We start from the raw sequence: 12004 nt of genomic DNA on the forward strand, positions 1-12004 counted from the left end.
AGGGGGGCCGTTCACATGTTCCTCTCCTCTCCCAGAATTCTGGAATTGTTTGCAGCTGGCAACAGTAGCTCTTGCCTTCCTACAGATATCTGAAAGCTTTTACATGACTACCTCTTTAAAAACGGTGATCTTAATGGTCAGAAGCATCTTGAAATCTTCTGGGCACAACAATGCTCAGTTCAGGTCAATTTCTATATCTAGATAAGGAAAGGTGGCCATAAAAGCACAGCACCAGGGACTCAGGAGACAACAGACACTGTGTGCCTTAGGACAAGTGTCCCTCTCTGACTTTGTGCACAATGAGGCTGTGGAGCTAGCTGAGCCATCAAGACCCAGCCCAGACATACTGAGTAGGTGACTCTAGTCAACAAAAACGGATCATAGCTTGCTAGTCCGTGAGTCAGAAATACTAAAATATATTTCAAAGCATGGAGTTAAAATGGTAATTTTTACCACCTTATTTATTCATTCAGTAAATATGTAGGTTCTGTGCTAGTTATGGGAAGAGCAATGGGACACAAACACAGACTCTGGGGGCCCTCTTAAGAGTGGGAGAGGCTCGACTAGAGCAATAGTTACAAGTGTGAAGGGTTTGTGGAGAGAGAGGGAGGCAGGGAGGCTGGTGAGGAGACTGCTGCAATAAGCTCTTTATGTAGTTACAACTCTCTTGCAGGTTGTGCCCATCTACTTCTACCTTCCATAAGAAAATCTGCACAGTGACCCAAGGATGTGGTATAACCCTTCCTAAAGAACACCCCAAGATGGAATGAGCCCTGCTGCTGGTCCATCCAGACACCCAGCGCTTCCCCAGTGTCACTGTGTGTTGACTCTTCAACTTGTGACTACGCTATTTTTAACTGACTGTCGCCATGGCAGCGTGAGAACCCTAGGGAGAGATGTGGCCTTTCTGACAGTATTTAAGATGCTGGCTGGCCTCTCTTCTTGTTTAATCCCCTGCACCAGGGCTAGGATAATCTCCACTAAGTCTCCACCTTCTACTGACACACATAGAGCTGGGATTGCTCTTGTCTGCAAAGTAATGATTTCAAGTTTTAATAAGACTCCCTTTTCCAGTCTTTTGTGGGGTCCAATTAGATTATTAAGGAATGTAAACGCATGTCCCAATGTTACTTTCTGTTGTCACCATATTAAATCACATGGGAGCTCCAAACACATACACTCTGCCCTTCTTCATCTCTGGCTTGACACTGCCATAAAGTCTGGAAACAAACAATCTCATTTACTTTTTTAATAAACAGATTGCTAATAGCCTGCTGACAGTATACATCTGCCCACTTTTCCAGACCGTGCAATCCCTCTCCGCAAGAGGTGGTAGTGATGTGTGCACAAGTTCTCTGTGGTATTGTAGTTATATCTCTATACACCTCTGCCTTGCCTTGGCATCATGGAAGACAGGGACTGTGTGTCTTCTCACATTTGTCTCTCAGCACCCAGCACCACAGCTGAGGATGCTTGGTTAACATTTGTTGAATGGGGAATGAATGACTCCAGGCCAATGGAGAGTGAAAGCCTGCAAGGCTCTATGAAGGTGCACTGGGACTCCAGGAGTGAGGATGAACTTGAGTCAGGGCATGGAGGTTGGATGCAGAAGAAGGCGATGCATAAGATTTCTTAGTTAATCCTCACATCATCCCCGCCTCATGGAGGAGGGTGCTAAGGCACAGAGGTGATGAGGGAGGGGCCCAAGACCACCTCAAGGTAAGTGGCTGAGACAAGATGCAGGCTCTGAAATGTTTGGCTTCCATGGCTGGTTCTTTCCTCTCTGTCTGGCCCTCTGGAAGGAGGATCAGGTGTCGGGGAGGGGACATTATCAGAAGAAGGAATGACAACAGTCCGGCATTGGAGAGTGCTTACAACCTTGAGGGCAGGAGCTTTCCCTGCCCAGCATCCCTGAGGCCTGGGAGCCCCTGGCATTGGGGACAGGAAGAAGCATGTATGTCTAGGGTTGTGAAGTTTGGAGAAGAGCCTGAGCCTAAAGAAGCACCCTCACTGGGTGCCAGAGGCTTACACCTGTAATCCTATCTGCTCAGGAGGAGGAGATCAGGAAGATCACAGTTGGAAGCCAGCCAGGGCAAATAGTTCACATGACCCTATCTCAAAAAAAAAAACAAAAAACAAAGCAAAACCCTTCACAAAAGAGGGCTGGTGGAGTGGTTCAAGTTGTAGGTCCTGTGTTCAAACCCTAGTAACACACACACACACACACACACACACACACACACACACACACACACACACACACAAAGAAGCACCCTCATCCTGTGGACAGAATATCACAGAAACCACCTAGAGGCCGAACTGGGGTTTGAACTCAGCCTCACACTTCCTAGGCAGACTTGAGCTACTCAACCAGCAGTAAATGCAATCTTTAAAAAAACTGCTTATTATAGAAGTTCAAAACCCACTAAGAAGAGAGAGACCCATTATTCAACTTCAACTCAATCCGGTCATATCTATTTACTCCGTCACCCCATTTGTTTGCTTATTTTGTTCAATTTTGTTTGCAGATTGTTTTAAAGCAGCATTTCTTTAATGACCAGTTTAATAAGCCATCTGGATTCCTAATATCTGTTTCTGCATCCAATTAGTTATAATTTGCCATTTGGAATATGTAAAGAAAAGCTGAACTTACATAGCTATGTAGTTGGAAATGAAGCCATACTCAACTGTCTTTTCAAATATTTGTGGTATTCTTTGATACTATACTGACGTTTGATATACACTAACGTCTTAAATATTAGTTATGAAACTGGGGGGAAACCTGAACAAACCTCTGGTTTCACTTGCTTCTAGTTCTTTCATCACTGATCTTAGAAGTAGTTTGGCTAAACAATAAAGTAATAGACCCTGACCAGCTTTCTTACAGATAACCTCTATTGCACGGTCACTATGGTAACCACTGCTTGTCTTTTTTTTTTTTTTTCTGGAATTTGGACTCAGCCTTGTTTAGCACAAGCTTTCAAAATGGTTGTTGCAACCACCAACATTTCACATGGGCTATGCCAGTGTCTGCTGGGACACCTGGTGATATCTACCCAGAGATCATGCTAACACCACCAGTGTTGAACCTGCTTCCTCTGAGGAGCCAAGTTTGAGTACATGAGTCAGACTACCAGTCCCTTCACTTTCCTATGTCCCATCGCCTGTCTGCACACCTCGGACCACCCTGTTTCTTTTCTTTTCTTTGCCTTCCCTTCCCTTCTCTCTCCTCTCTCTTTCCCTCTCTCCCTCTTTCACTCCTTCTGTCCTCCTTCTCTCCTCTCCTCCCTCCCTCCTTCTTTCCCCCCATTTTGTTTTTTGCTGAGACATGTTCTTACTATATAGCCCAGGCTGACCTCAAACTCCCAATCCTCCTGCCACAGCCTCCTGAATGCTGGAGTGCTGGGATTACAGGCATTCTCCTCCATGTCTGGCAAGTTTCTTTATCTCATAAATCTTACTACCAGGGAGGCAGATTTGAGACTTGGGGTCCCTGTCTCCTCACAATTGATGCCTCATAAATAAACTCTTCCTCTTTGGCACAGCTCGTGGTTCAGTGAGTGGTGCGCTGTGCAACAGACCAAACTGGCTTCATCTGGTAACACTTGCAGTGCTGAACCTAAAATTATATTAATGTAATTTTACACTTTGTTACATGAATCTCCAGTGTTTTCTCTCACACTTCCAGTGGCTCTTTTACCCATGCGTGATTATGTGTCATCCCTACCGCTGATTTGAGAAACACTAAGCTAGACAGCGCTCCCCAAGGTTGATATATTTTGTCAGAAAAAAACAGAATTTACAGTTGTTAATACCAATCTCATCAGAACAGCTTCACATTCTAGCAAGCAATACACATTTTCCCAAATTCTAATTTTCATTTGAAAGTTCAAATTTTAGGAATGGCAACAAATTCTGCCCATTGTTCCACTTAGTGGTGTTCATCTCTGTTGACTTTTGAAAAAGTGTCTACCACATACCTGAGTCTGAACTGACCATAATCTCTTTGCTAGTTTTTTTTCAAATAAACATCACATTCCAGGGCAGAAGCAGCTGGTTTAACTAGAGACTCAAAGAATACAAACACTTTACCTAAATGACTGATCATCCTCTGGTACGCAGAATTGAGGAGGGTTAGAAATTGGGAACGATTGGGACTCTCTTAAACCAATGTAACTTTACCTAGGGTTTTTCAGATTGGATACTCTCTCTCTGTCTCTCTCTCTCTCACTCCCTCTGAGCCTCTTTTTCAATTGTAAATCCTCTGCTGCAAAACAGACAAACAAATCTACAGAAACTTCCATAGTGAAGTTAGGGTACCTGAGAGTGAGCTTAAATGTAGGCACAGAGTGATCCACCACCCCAGTGCTGGGACTGCCCTGCCCTGCCCCTCACACAGGTTCCTGGCAGTTTAAAATGCCATGAAACAGAGAGCTCACTCTCTTTCCCCTGCTCCCTGCTTCTCTACCTGGCAGAGACCACCTGCCCTTGCGATCCCTTCCCTCACCTCTAATAAACTCTATTACCTCCCTTACTACTTCCGAATGTTCTGCCTGGATTCATCCATGCAGGACAAAAGAATCTAGGTGTCTTCTGATCAGACTCTACATGAGATGACAACAGGAGTGCTTGCACTTGTCACATGAGCTATTGTAAAGATGGGACAGATATTTATTTCTTCAGGCTGTACATTCTTAACCGGAACTGGCCTTTGTAAACTTCCCCTTTCTCCTCTGAAGAGATAGTTACGAACAATCCATTCTGCACCACTGCCTTGAGCACCACTGAGACATTTGTGCTCATCACTGCTTTGCCCCATCAGTGCAAATGTCAATAAGGCAAAGGTCATCTCAATATTGTCATAAAAATAGTTGAACTCTGCATATCCCTGAAAAAACCTCAGGGAACCCTCTCCCCCACCCGCCTCCATCCCAGGGTCTGTGGTCTACACTTTGAAAACTGCTGTTTTAAAGCAAATCCCCACTATGTATCCCTTACAAAGACTTAAAAACAACTTCAGCACTGTAGCAGTCCCATAACATAAATCAGCTCCATGACATCTTGAAAATGCAGAAGTCCCCACAGCTTGAGAAAATCAGAGGAACTGGCCCAGGTGAGAAAAAGCAGAAAGTACCGAAAGCCCCACACGTGCCAAGAGTGGACCTATAGGACCACTCCACATCCTTTCCTTGTGTTAAGCCTTACATATATAAATACCTCAGCCCTCCCATACTCAGGGGACACTCGGCTTCCCCACCCCTCTGTGCGTCTCTCTGCTCAGCCTTTTGCTATCAATAAAGCTTTCTTCCTCTTGCCTGCAACTCCGGTGCTCAGCCTCTTATTCTTAAGAGTGTTCTGAGAACAAGAACCCTCTAGAGCATCCGTGAACTCCCCCCATGACATCTTGCACACGTGACAACACTAGCATCACACCTAAAACAATCAATACTATAGTTTTTTTTTCCTTTGATGGCACTGAGGTTTGAAATCAGGGCTCTACCACTTGACCCACTCTGCCAGCCCATACAATGCTATTAATATCATTCATTTCTACTCACCCTGTGTCCAAATTTCCCCTGATGTCTCAAAATGTTTTTCAGTCACTTTGTTTGAACCAGGATCCATTTTATATCCAGACATTGCATGTGTTTTCTATGTGTTTAAAAATTGATTTCATTCTCTCCTACACTTTCGATTTTCATTCCATTTGATTATTGAAGGAAGTGGCTTATTTGTGCTATAAAATTTCAAGTCTTCTGGGTTGGCGTGATGACAGCTTTCTGGTGACATTGAACATGCTGTTTTGGTCTCTCACACTTCTTGTAATCAGACAGTTGGATCTAGGGCAGGGTTTCTCAACCCTGCACTGTTGATACTTTGGGCCTGTTGATAACTGTTGGATGTAGGGACTGTCTTGTGCACAGTAGGTGTGCAGAATCCATGACCTCTAACACTGGACGCCAGTAGCACATTTTCCTCCGCAAGCTGTGATAACCAAAAATTACTCTAGACATTGACAAATGCTCTTGGTGGGGAGGGATTACAGTTAATTGGTTGAGAACCACTGCTCTGGGGGAGCTAGAGACTTGATTAGATCTGGGTTCAGCTTTTATTTTGTGAAGAATTGGTCATTTGGTTGGTGCTATAGCTCAATGGTAGAGCACTTACCTACCATGAACCAGGCTTGGGTTCTCCCCCCAGCACTACAAGCAATAACAGAAAGAGCAAAAATGGGGCTGGTGGAGTGGCTCAAGTGGTAGAGCACCTGCCTAGTAAGTGTGATGGTCCTGAGTTCAATCCCCAGTGTTGCCAGAAAAAAGAAAGAAAGAAAAAGAAACCACAAACTAATCATAGGGGAGGCAGATTATTTCTTATTATACTTCCATAATGTCTGATTGCCCACTTTTAATAATGCTAAGATTGACCCTTGAGTTCAAGTGTTGTCAAATAGATCCATCAACTTTAAAGTATCCCAACAATTCTTCTAAAAGTTCTACATTGATGAATGCAACCTAGATTCATTATTTTATTTGGGATTGCAAAGTGGTGACTTTTTTTTTTTTGTAGTACCAAAGATTGAACACAGGGTCTCTTTATTTTTTTTTTTCATTTTTCTTTTATTATTCATATGTGCATACAAGGCTTGGTTCATTTCTCCCCCCTGCCCCCACCCCCTCCCTTACCACCCACTCCACCCCCTCCCGCTCCCCACCCTCAATACCCAGCAGAAACTATTTTGCCCTTATCTCTAATTTTGTTGTAGAGAGAGTATAAGCAATAATAGGAAGGAACAAGGGGTTTTGCTGGTTGAGATAAGGATAGCTATACAGGGCATTGACTCACATTGATTTCCTGTACGTGGGTGTTACCTTCTAGGTTAATTCTTTTTGATCTCACCTTTTCTCTAGTTCCTGGTCCCCTTCTCCTATTGGCCTCAGTTGCTTTAAGGTATCTGCTTTAGTTTCTCTGCGTTAAGGGCAACAAATGCTAGCTAGTTTTTTAGGTGTCTTACCTATCCTCACCCCTCCCTTGGAACACAGGGTCTCTTGCATGCAATGTAAACACTCTACCACTTGAGCCACGTCCCCTGCCCCTGTGTTTGTATTTTATTTTGGAGAGAGGGTCTGACTATGATGCCCAGGCTGGCCTCAGTTCTAGATCCTTCTGCCTCCACATCCTCAGGAGCTGAGATTATAGGCATGTCTGACTGGGTTGCTTTTCTTATTCTAATCATTTTCTTCAGTCCTCACTACCTGGAACACACTCTAAAGAAAAACTGTCCTTGATCAACTATTTTGTTATCCTAAAATCAGGACTGTTAGCTAGATTTCTGTCACAATAGCAAAATATCTGAGATAATTAATTTGTAAAGAGAAATGGATTATTTTGGCTCACAGTTTTAGCAGTTCCAGTCCACGAGGAGTTGGCCCATTTTATTAATTTATGCTTTATACTTCAAATTGTTTCTTTTTTGAATATCTTCTCCCTTAAAGAAAGGGTAGGTCACTCACTACACTGTTCCATGCCCTGACTTTATACTCTGGTGATCACTTGTATTAATCCATTTTCTATGGCTAATAACATCATGAGTGAGTTATAAAGAAAAGTTTATTTTGGCTCATGGTCTGTCCAAGGTCAAGAAGCTGCATCTGGTGCTGGCAGAGCCCTGAAGTGGTGCAGGACATGACATGGTGAGAGACAGGGTCCTGTCTACATGTGTGTGTCCCCTCTGGTCTCTCTTCCTCTTATGAGGTCACCAGTATTCAGTCATGAGGCTCTACCCTACTGGGTTCATGTAATCCTAGTCCACCCAAAGGCCTCACCTTTAAACACCATAGCTGCATTAAGTCTCCGCCCTGTCAATACCTTACAATGGGAATTAAACATCAATGATTGAGATCTTAGGGGACACACTCAAATCCTATGTAAGCCATAGTATCTCGCTATGGAAGAACACTGAAATCTTTCTCATTCGTGTTGTTTTGTAGCTTTATTGAGGTATAATTTATATATCACAAATTACCTATTGTAAACATAGGATTTAATGATTTTAATAAATTTCATTATCATTCAATCATCACCACTATTTAGGTTTTTTTTCCCCAAGCCAAACTGTATCCAGCTTTTTTATTAAAGATACTTTTCATAAACAATCATGGTATTTCAAGCAGGACATGGCAGACAATATTTTAACAATATACAACAACTTTCAAGCTACCTTCTTGGATGGACTATCAAAATCAGAAAGCCACTAAAAAACCCAGTGACGTCTTCATGAAGCTCTGAACAGGAGAAGTTGAAAGTGAGGGTTGATATTTCACAATAAATGTGTTGATTAACAGCTTTTCATGAGTCAACCCTGACTTTCAGGAAATGAAATGAAAATGGCAAAATTATCAATATGAAGATCCACAGTCTAGAAAAGGGACCACTGTTCTTTGGGTAACACCACCTCAGTTATGTCGCTGCAAAGTCCAGATTGCCTGACATACTGGCAAAACCAAGTCTGCGTGTCAGGTCCCAATAGGCCTCTGCTTTTATGGGAGTTAAGTCTATGCTGGTGATGGAGAGGTAGGAGGACATAAAAATGAATTTGAGTTTTCCCATATCACAAGGCATTTGTGCCAAGGTGACTGGCTGTAAATGTGTTAATACCAGGGAATCTCTCCTCCTGGGAGCCAAGAGGAAGTCTCAAAACTAGCAGGGAAAGATGTTTTCTCTAACTCTGGAGACATGTGATTAGTGATACATGCTCCTTTCCCCTCAAACAATAAAGTCTTCTGTGTGCTAACAACATAGCTTTAAAAAAGTAAAACAAAATTCTCCATTTTCATAAAACTTGATAAAAACAGTATTTCAAACTGCACAGTCACAAGAAGTACAGTTATCAAAAATTCGCGCCAGGCCCAGTGGTTCATGCCTGTAATCCTAGCTACTCAGGTGGCAGAGATCAGGGGGATCACAGTTCAAAGTCAGCCTGGGCAAATAGTTCATGAGACCCTATCTTGAAAAACCATATCACAAAAAAGGGCTGGTGGAGTAGGCTTAAGGGCTCAAGGTGTAGGACCTGAGTTCAAACCCCAGTACTGCAAACAAACAAACAAATGCACACACTTCACTTGGCTTCTCCAGCACCTTCAGCTTTTTGGGCCTGGTCTGTTTTGGTATCTCCATTTTCTGCATGGTTATTTGCTAATCCTTTCCACCATCAGATTTTTCCCTTTTTCCTTTGGGTGCCTTCTCTCTCTTCTTTGCAGGGGGTTTTTTGGGCTTGGGCTCCGGCTTCAGAGGAGCAGGTTTAGCAGACAACCTTGCACATCTTCTCTGTGGCTCGCCCTTCACCTTGGCTTCATCTGCTTTACTATCACCTCAGCCTTTCTCTTGGGCATGGGTTGGGAATGGGGGCAGGGGGCATGCATGTTAAACGCAGGGATGCAGAAGTGTGTGGCTTTTCTTGGGGTCATTCTTGCCTCCTCTTCACACTGTTTGGGCTATAGGGATTTATCCACAATTCAGTTTTAGAACATTTCCATCACTCAAAAAAGTTCCCTGTGTCCCTTTGCTGCCAGTCCTCATTTCCAACCCTGGGTGATCAATGGTCTGCATTCCGTCTCTATAAATTTGCTTTTTCTAAACATTTCATGCAGCCATTTAAAATTTTGTGCCTTTTTTTTTCACATACCATGGGTATTTTTTTTTTTTGAGCTTTGCTCATATTGTAGCATGAATCTACACTTCACTAATTTTAATCTGCTAATTATTCTCCAATGTGGACATATTTTGTTTATCTGTTAATCAGCTGATGGACATCTGGATTATTTCCAGTTTCAGGTTATTCTGAGTAATACGGCTATGAACATTCACATATGTTCTTTGTATAGGCATGTCAAGATGCTCGTTTTTACAATGACCTAGAACTCTGTTGCTCAGTCGTTCCATAGTTTATTCCCAGTCCCCTATTCATCATTTATTGATGAACATTCAAGTTTTCATTTTTTTGGTCATTATAATAAAGCTTTCATGAATATACACATTAAAAAATAACCAATCTCTGTGTTTCTGCCCCTCAATTCTTTCTTTAGTGAGACCAAGGACCTGCCATTCATCTCATCTGAACAGCACAATGGAAGAATAGGTAAAGACATTCCAGAGCTTTCCTCTGGCTTTTGAAGGGTTAGGGGCCTGGAAAGATAAGTAACAGTGGCTGACAGTCTTGCAGTGAGAGTTCTTCTGGCTGTCCCGGGACACAGACACTGCCCTCTAGTGGAACTGTAGGTAGTGGGGTCCTCTTTGGAGCAGGTTCTCTTTTGTGTTCCATTTTACAATTTCTGGGGCCTGGTGGCTTGTGACTCTGGGCATTTCACTTTTCCTCTCCATATCTGTGGCAGGCAGAAAAATGCCCTCCTCCTAAAGATGATTACTATGGCTTGAATGTGTCTCCCAAAGGTTTGTGTATTGAAAAAAACTTGATTCCCAGATTCATATGCTAATAGCATAGGGGACCCCTGGGATGTAGGTAGGATTAGATGAGGATGTGAGGGTGCCTCACAATGTGATTAGTGGCTTTACAAAAAGAGAATAAACTAGCACACTTGCTGTCTCAACATGTGATGGTCTCCACTGTGGGATTGTGTAACAACAGGCCTTCACCAGATGTCAGTCAGATGCTGGTACAATGCTCTTACTCTTCCCTGCATCCAGGACTGTGGGCCAAAATTTTCTATTCTTTATAAACTACCTAGCCTTGGGTGTTTTGTTGCAGCAACAAGAAAAGACAATGTTCACATCCTAATTCTAGAAAACTGTGACTCTGTGACTATGTACCTGACATGGCAAAAGGGATTTTGCAGATATGATTAAATTAAGGATCTTAAGGAGAGATTATCTTGGATAATCCAGAAAGGCCTGATGTAATCCAGGGTCTTTATAAGAGGGAGACAAGAGAGTCAGACTTAGAGAAGCAGAGATTAGAGTGATGGAGCCAGGAACCAAAGAATTCAGGTGGCCTGTAGAAGATGGACAAGGCAAGGGAATGGTTTCTTCTCTACAACCACTACTGTCACCTTGATTTTAGTTCATTGAGACCCATTTCTGATATCCAAAGCTGATTAACAGTGTGTGCTGTTTTAAGTCTGCAAATTTGTGGTAATTTGTTATAGCACAAAAAGAAAGAAATACCATCCTTTAGTTTCCCCATCCTTGATGTGGGGATAACGACAGTTCCAATTTTGCTGAGTTGCTATGCGGGTAGAATGAATACTGCATGTCAGTGCAGAGCGGAGTGCCCCAGCTAGTAAAGAACATTGCTGTTGTTCCCACTCAACCCTCACTGGGTCCCCAGCTCTGATTTTGTTGCAGACAGTGCCCCACAGCCTCCACCTTTCTCTTCATCACTTTCCTCATCCCTTAAGTCTGTGGGGAGTTTATAAATGACCTCCCACATCTGCATCTGGCAGCTTTCTGAGTGATGCTGGTGACTGGCTTTTACACCACATAGTCAGCAGTAAATGCCCTGCCTGAGGTCACGTGGCACACAAAGGGTGTAGCCAGGGCCCCATGCCTAGGGTGTCATGTGGCATTCTGACAGGAAATGAAGCTTGCTGTGGAGTTGCAGCACAGGAACTCCCTTTTTTCCTCAGGCCTCGGTTTCCTCTCAGTTGACATCAGAGGAAGAGCAGATCATCCTTCATTTCTATAAACTGAAACCAAGAATGGCTTGGGAGTGGATTTAAGGGTGACTGGGTAGATATTTGGGGTGACAGGTTCTGCCAACTTGGGAGGGTAGAGATTCTCAACAAGGCCAGAATGGTAGATCCTTAGACCCTAAATTCGGTGGTTTGGGCCAAATACAGTTCACTTTCCAAGAGAATATGGGAAAATACAGATTGTCAACTGTCATCCAAGTTATCTTTCCAACAAAACATTGTTGTAGGAAAGAGACTTCCAGGTCTCTCAGTGCCAAATGTACACATGGATACCTTTTTCTCTTGTCACATGGGAGAAA

At 43.1% G+C, this 12004-nt stretch overlaps 1 long non-coding RNA gene and 1 pseudogene across 1 annotated transcript in view; both read right to left on the reverse strand.

Annotated features, from left to right (window-relative positions):
* The window catches only part of LOC141419194 (uncharacterized), a 79130-nt gene that overhangs the window by 40677 nt on the left and 26449 nt on the right, over positions 1-12004 (reverse strand). The gene's annotated exons all lie outside the window — the stretch shown is intronic.
* On the reverse strand, positions 8829-9915 carry LOC141419226 (non-histone chromosomal protein HMG-17 pseudogene; annotated as a pseudogene).

Source organism: Castor canadensis, chromosome 19, assembly GCF_047511655.1.
Source record: "Castor canadensis chromosome 19, mCasCan1.hap1v2, whole genome shotgun sequence".
In the NCBI taxonomy this organism is placed as follows: Eukaryota; Metazoa; Chordata; class Mammalia; order Rodentia; family Castoridae; genus Castor; species Castor canadensis.